We start from the raw sequence: 8424 nt of genomic DNA on the forward strand, positions 1-8424 counted from the left end.
ACAAATGGCATTATTCATTCTTTTTATGACTGAGTAATATTCCACTGTATATATGTATCACATTTTCTTTATCTGTTCCTCTGTCAACAGGCATTTAGGTTGCTTCCATGTCTTGGCTATTGTAAACAGTGGTGCAATAAACATTGGGGTGCATGTATATTTTCTGAGGGTAATTTTCTCCAGATACATGCCCAGGAGTGGGATTGCTGGATCACATGGTAGATCTGTTTTTAGTTTTTAAGGAGCCTCCATACTGTTCTCCATACTGGCTGTGTCAATTTACATCCCCACCAACAGTGTAGGAGGGTTCCCTTTTCTCCGCACCCTCTCCAGCATTTATTCTTTATAGACTTTTTGATGATGGCCATTCTGAGCAGTGTGAAATGATACCCCCTTGTAGTTTGGGTTTGCATTTCTCTAACAGTAGTGACACTGAACATCTTTTCATGTGTTTTTTGACCGTCTGTATGTCTTCTTTGGAGAAATGTCTGCTTAGATCTTCTGTTCATTTTTTGATTGGGTTGTTTTTTGCTTTAGAGTTGCATGAGCTGATTGCACATTTTGGAGATTAATCCCTTGCATTGTTTGCAAATGTTTTCCCCATTCTGTGGGTTATCTTTTCATTTTGTTTATAGTTTCCTTTGCTGTGCAAAAGCTTATAAGTTTAACGAGGTCCCATTTGTTTATTTTTGTTTTTATTTTTATTACTCTAAGATCCAAAAAGATATTGCTGCAATTTATGTTTTATAGTATCCAGTCTTACATTTAGGTCTTTAGTCCATTTTGCATTTATTTTTGTGCATGGTATTAGAGAATTCTCATTTCTTTCTTGTACATGCAGCTGTCCAGTTTTCCCAGCATGACTTATCAAAGAGACTGCTTTTTTTTCCATTGTATATTCTTGCCTCCTTTGTCATGAAATGAATGACCATTGTTGTTCAGTTGCTAAATCATGTCCAACTCTTTGCAACCCAATGGACTGCAGCATGTGAGGCTTTCCTGTCCTTCACTATCTCTGTGAGTTTGCTCAAACTCATGTCCATTGAGTCAATGATGCCATCCAACCATCTCATCATCTGTTGCCCCCTTTTCCTGTCACTCTCAATTTTCCCCAGCATCTGGGTCTTTTCCAGAGTCAGCTCTTTGCATCAGGTGGACAAAATATTGGAGCTTCTGCTTCAGCATCAGTCCTTCCAATGAATATTCAGGGTTGATTTCCTTTAGGATTGATTGGTTTGATCTCCTTGCTGTCCAAGGGACTCTCAGGAGTCTTCTTCAACTACACAGTTCAAAAACATCAATTCTTTGATGCTCAGCCTTCTTTATGCTCCAACTCTCACATCCATACATGACTAGTGGAAAAACTGTAGCTTTGACTATACAGACCTTTGTTGGCAAAGTAATGTCTCTGTTTTTTAATACATTGTCTAGGTTTGTCATAGCTTTTCTTCCAAGGAGCAAGTGTCTTTTAATTTTTTGGCTGCAGTCACCATCCACAGTGATTTTGGAGCCCAAGGAAATAAAATCTGTCACTATTCCCACTTTTCCCCCTTCTGTTTGCCATGAAGTGATGGGACTGGATGCCATAATTGACCATAGGCTCAGGGGTTTATTTCTGAGCTTTCTGTCCTATTCCACTGTAAGTCCATCTTTGTGCCAGTGCAACATCATTTTGATTACTATGCCTTATAGTATAGTCTGAAATCAGGGAGCCTGATTCCTAGAGCTCCATTTTTGTTTCTCGAGATAGCTTTGGCTATTTGGGATCTTTTATGTTTCCACACAAACTTGAAGATTTTTGTTCTAGATCTGCAGAAAATGGCATTGGTAATTTGATAGGGATTGCATTGAATCTGTTGATCACCTTGGGTAGTATAATCATTTTGACAATATTGATTCTTACGATCTAAGAACATGATATATCTTTCCATATGTTTGTGTCATGATTTCTTTCCTCTTACAGTGTCTTATAGTTTTCAGAGTACAGGTCTTGGAACAGTTCTGTTTTGACTGTAGTGGTTACAGAAATCTCTACTTAGAATCAAATTCCATAGGACTACTAACTACTACTGGACACGACAGTACATGTAGAGACTGATAAAAACTGAATAATGTTTGTAATCTGGTACTGGTTACAGTACCAATGTCAGTTTCCTGCTTTTGCTATTTTTTTAAGCCAAAAAGTATTATTTAGGAAGAGAGAATGTTAAGAATGTTACCAAAAAATTGGAAAACATTGTAAGCATCACAAAATCTGGAATTATAGCATGACATAGTTTTTCTATAGTCATATAAGATTTCACCATGGGGAAAACTGAGTGAAGAGTTTATGAGACCCCGTGCAATATATTTAGCAACTTCCTATATGAATCTACAGTCTTTGAATAATATATTAATTTATAATTATTTTAAAATAAAAGGTTAAAAATAAGTAGATGCATATGTAACAAGTTATTGGGATACATATAAAAGCCCCTGAGCATTTTACTTGGCAAACTCTATTCTTCACTAGTTTTACTGCTTTACCAAGGCCCACCTTCATTTTCCCAGAAACTCATTTATTTGCAATGAACAGTTTTAAAACCTTTAATGAAAAGACCTCTGGAAAATTATGATGTGATAACTAGTACTCAAAAATCCCATTTAGGAACATGTTAGGTATGTAATCATTACTTTCAGTGGGTGTCATCCTGGAATTTCTTGTTTTTATGGATACCCACTGTAGTACCCTTGCCTGAAAAATCCCATGGACGGAGGAACGTGGTAGGCTACAGTCCATGGGGTCGCAAAGAGTCAACACAACTGAGCGACTTCACTTTCACTCTCATTATTAATAGAGGGCTTCCCTGGTGGCTCAGTGGTAAAGAATCCACCTGAACTGCAGGAGCCACAAGAGATATGGGTTCAATCCCTGGGTCGGGAAGGTCACCTGGAGGAGGGTATGGTAACCCACTCCACTATTCTTGCCTGAAGAATCCCAGGGACAAAGGATCCTGGCGCACTACAGTCCATATGGTTGTGAAGAGTCGGACACGAGTGAAGCAACTTAGCCTGCACGCATTGTTAATAGAAAAATACCTCCACTCAAAGATCTTTTCAACCTATTGATATTAAACTACTGAAATGGGTAAAGAAAAGTGTGAGGGGACACTTGGAAATCACATGTTTATTGATACAGGAAATCACGCACACACACACGCACACACACACTCCTGCTAAATTGATTGGATTTGTTGTCAACTCTCTTCCTATAATTTCCATACTAATTAGATCAACTATTGAGCCGTTCAGTCATCAAAACACCTGGAAACAATGGACCCATTGTCTCTTGCATCTAGACTAGATGGTGATTTGCACTAGAGTTAGGCCCAAGTTAGATAAGAATGTATATTTATTGATCCTTTGGCTAAATTTGAAGTAAATAAGCCCATGGACCCACTTAGAAAGAGAAAGTGAAGTCGCTCAGTTGTGTCCGACTCTTTGCGACCCCATGGACTGTAGCCCACAAGGCTCCTCCATCCATGGGATACTCCAGGCAAGAATACTGGAGTGGGTTGCCATTTCCTTAGGCTGCACCTAAGTTTGTGAATGTTTGTGACTTGACATTGCAATATTTCTTCCAGAAGAAGCAAGACCTGGGAACAGGAGCAGAACAACATTCTCATGGCAGTAATTCCAGCCCTATTAACTTAAGCACTCCTGATACTTGAAAAACAGCAAAGCTACCTTTTTAATGGAAAATTCAAAAATTTAATTTCAAAACAGGAAATATTCTTGAAGCTACCAAAAAAAGCATAGAATTTCATAATATAGGGTAGTATAGGTATTGTATCAACTATTTAATTTTAATCAAACAAAAGTGTGAAGAAAATTGCATCAACAAGGTTTATCTTATTCTTTTTGTCCTACGATCAAAATTGCCAGCAGACAGGAAAATGGATAGAAGAGCTTTATTCACATTCTAAGTATGACTATTCACCCTATGTGAGTGTAAACAGTCTTCCTACTATATACACATTTAGTTCAATTCTGAGTTACACAGGAAATAGATGTCTAACAATTATTTAACTGGGACTCTAAGAGAGGCAAGGAAACCCAAGAAAAATCGAGAGACAAGAATCAAAGACCAATAGCTCTTAACTTTAGTTATATATGAGAATGTTTAGATACAAAACATTATACAGTTAATAACTTTATGAGTTCCTTTGACCTCAAAATCTATGCATGATGGTCCAAGACCTAGCGAGAGGCTGAGAGGTGAGAGGAGATGGAGACAGATTTTGAGGACAGTGAGACTGTGTATAAAATAGCTGTCACATCAACTATATGCAGATAATCAAACGGCATGAAAGGGATTTGATCAAATCAATAAACCAATCAAATTCATTTGATGACTTCTTCATCTTCCAAATTACCCCACTGATTTCTTTGTGTTTAGGCTTATAACACCAGGCCCAGGTATTCTTCCTCCCCTGACCTCCCTTCCTCTGGCCCAGACACACACACACACACACACACACACACGTTCTAAGCATGTGCTGCGCCCCTATATGCCTCCATTACATCTAGAACTAGATTACACAGGCAGGAAAGGGAAGGGCATTTATGTAACCTCATCTCTTCTCTCTGTAACAACTTAAGCCAACACTGTCTTTGGCCACATGTTTCTCAGATCCCTGTGAATTTATTTTTCCATCAGATACCCTCTACACTCCACAGACATTTCATAATGCTTCCTTAAGGAAAAAGAAAATGAAGCCATAATGATAACGAAGTCTTTATCCAGGCAAGAGGAACAAATTAGTGTTACTTCTGTCCTGGGAAAGATTCCTGTCAACCTTGAAAGTGTCTCCTGATTTATGACTGTAAGTGTGGAGTAAGTATGAACTTGTCTATAAGAATAGAAATTTATAAACCAGGGCTCAACTTTAAATATCACTTCCATTGAGCGCAGCAGCACAGAAGGCATCAGATAGAAGCAAGCTCTCTGGTAACATACACCAGGACTTCAACAGCCTCGACTTTCGGTTCTGATGTGAGCTAAGTGAAACCAGGACGGTGGTAATTTTTTGGCTGTAGAAAGGAACACTGGGATCCTTGATGCGGATACCCAGATTATGCAGAATACCTCTTATTCAAAGTTATGCTGAATTTAATGTGTCTTGGAACTCGTGAATCCACAGAACTGACACTCCTCTGACATAGATTTACTGCATAAGTATCTGGAATCAGAACATGAGGAACAATGGAGAATGGGGCCAACTGTTTCAGAGACTCTTTGGACGTGAAAGATGTGATTCTTATAGTCTTGCGTTCTGCACAGAGCAAGTAACTGAATGATTTCCTACTCTTTAGTGGCCTTCATTTAAACCAAGGAAACTAACCCACTTTGGGGAGAAGCTATAAGAAGAGTAAGAGCAGTTAAATGAGAGAAGAGAACTGATCCTGAGGAGGCCAAAGAAAAAAAACACAGCCAGAGGAACATGAAGATAGCTTCTGTACGAGCATAAGGCGTGTGGTCAAAACGCTGTAGGATCAGGCCAATCTGGTACCTGGCAGAGCTTCCAGAAAAGCAAAGAAAAGAGTGAGGAGAGTATCTAGGGACAAGAGAAAGCATTGCAGGTATGACCTTGTCACTTGTCTGCCCAGCTCTGCTTAAAGTCCTCAACATGGCCCCTATTATTATTCCACAAGCAAATATGCTTCCAGAAATCTATTGCTAAAGAGCATACAAACATAAGAGTCCAGGGGAATGGGAGGGTTCAGTATCTAAGGAAATCCAACAAAGAAATTATCAGATGACTCAAATTTTTCTCAGTATTATGAAGATACCCTCAAACAGTCCTGATGCAAGTGTCACTCTTGTTCAAGGTGCTATATGGTATGAAATGAGACACACACACACACACACACACACACACACACAGAGCCTGGCTCCAAGATGGCCAAGTGTCCCCCAAATTTTGCCGGAACCACAAAAATGTAGAAACTTCTATTAAGCATGATGATGGTGCCATGGCTGTAGAAGAAAATAGTCCACAATAATAAAGTTTTAAAATGTGCCTTTAAAGGCACTTTTATGCAGCTTTAGGGTAAAGACCCTACTCTTCTGAGTGTCCTAGGCTGGCCCAGTCACTATTAAGATGATCATCCTGGTTGTTCTTTTGTTGTTCAGTCACCACGTCATGTCTGACTCTTCACAACCTTATGGACTGCAGCACTCCAGGCTTCCCTGTCCTTCACTATCTTCCAGAGTTTGCCCAAGTTCATGTCCATTGAATCCGTGATGCCATCATAGTTATTAATGGTGATCATCATAGTTATTAACCATTTATTTAATGATAGCTGCATAATTTTTAAACTCAACACCTGATCAAAATGTGCTGATTGTTTTAACCGTTAATACTGTCCTTTTAACTTTTTTCTCAGATAGTAAGGAATCTGCCTGGGTTCAATCCCTGGGTGGGGAAAATCCCCTGGAGAAGGGAATGGCTTTCCACTCCAGTATTCTTGCCTGGAGAATTCCATGGACAGAGGAGTGTGGTGGGCTACAGTCTATGGGGTCACAAAGAGTCAGACACGACTGAGCAACTTTCACCTCATTTTAACTTTTTTCTTTGAATTTAGATATTTACCAAAAGATGCATAAGACTTGGGGGATTTCTGGAGAAATCAAACTCCTCCATGAAAGCACAAACAAAGCAGCTGAGAGGACTAACCACGTGACTTGTATGTCTTCATTCATCAGACATTTACGGGGCTGCTGCTCCGTACCAGGCTTGTGCAGCACTGGAGATATCGCCATGCACGACATCCAGGCGCTTATACGCCAGTGGGGAAAGGCAGGTGTATTCATTTCTTATGACTGCTGCAACAAGTTATTACAAACTGGGAGCTTTAGAGCAGCAAAACTGTATTCTCACAGTTCTGGGGACGAGGAGTCCAAAACCCAGATGTCAACCGGCAGCTCACCCTGTGAAGGCTCTGATTATTACTATCACCTAATTTTTTAAACGGGGCTTCCCTAGTGGCTCAGACGGTAAAGAATCTGCCAGCAATGCAGGAGACCCAGGTTTGATCCCTGGGTTGGGAAGATCCCCTGGAGAAGGAAATGACAACCCACTCCAGTATTCTTGCCTGAGAAACACCACGGGCAGAGGGGCTAGATATAGTCTTACCATACAAACCCAGTTTACAATTCCTTCAGAAAATAAGTTACATGTATACATTACACTCTTTTTTTTTTAATCTAAAGCCGTTTCTGCTAAAACTTGAAGAGAAAAGCAGCATTTCAATTTACTTTTGTTCTCAATACAGTCACCATTAAAAAATGGAAAACTTAGTTTTCCCTAAGCACATGCAGGGGGCTTCCCAGGTGACTCAACGCCAAGCAGGAGATGCTGGTTCCATCCCTGGGTTGGGAAGATCCCTGGAGAACTAAATGGCAACCCACTCCAGTACTCTTGCCTGGGGAATCCCACGGACAGAGGAGCCTGAGGGCTACGGTCCACGGGGTCGCAAAGAGTCGGACACGACTGAGCGACTAAACAGCAACGGCAACACATGTACAGATCATTGTTGTTGCAAAAAAAGTCACTCTTTTTTCCTAGGTCTAAATGTTTAGGGAAACTTGCTAGTATATCCACTCCCTCCTTTTTTTCACCAGAATTTCCTGCTTCAATGGGAATGTTTAGGAAGAGCACGAGGAGCTAGATGTTTTCACATGAGACTTTAATAATACTGTACTTTGTATTTACATGCTATATCGTCTCGGTACGTCATAGCTCATTATCGTTTCAAATTTAGAAACCAGTATATGAAAGCACAAGTTTTAGAAGCAGCTCTCCCCTGCCCGACAGCAAGTTATTCATGCCAGGATTGGAACTCAATTACTGACACATGTGTTTGTAGTCCTACAACTTTCAAAGATCATTTTCATAACATAAAATGAAGTGTTCAGTAAGTAGGACATATCAATTATCAAACATTCAGTTTATTCAAAATAATGTTAAGAACCATGGCGCTTTAATCATACAAATAACTATATTAAACCCCATGTGTGCTCAGTCACTTCAGTCGTGTCCAACTCTTTGGGACCCCATGGACTATAGCCTGCCAGGCTCCTCTGTCCTTGGGATTCTTCAGGCAAGAATACTGGAGTGGGTTGACATTTCCTTCTCCAGGGATCTTCCTGACCCAGGGATCGAACCTGTGTGTACTGCGTCTCCTGCATTGCAGGTGAATTCTTTACCACTGAGCTATCAGGGAAGCCCCATTAAACCTCATAGGCCTCCATTAATACGAATATAGATTAAAGATGTCATTCAATTAAAATTAATATTTAATATAGATTCATAAGTGTATATACATATATAATCTAATTAGCTCCACAAAGTGGAATGTATTTCAATCAAAAAGTCAGCA

Source organism: Bos mutus, chromosome 12 (genome assembly GCF_027580195.1).
Source record: "Bos mutus isolate GX-2022 chromosome 12, NWIPB_WYAK_1.1, whole genome shotgun sequence".
In the NCBI taxonomy this organism is placed as follows: domain Eukaryota; kingdom Metazoa; phylum Chordata; class Mammalia; order Artiodactyla; family Bovidae; genus Bos; species Bos mutus.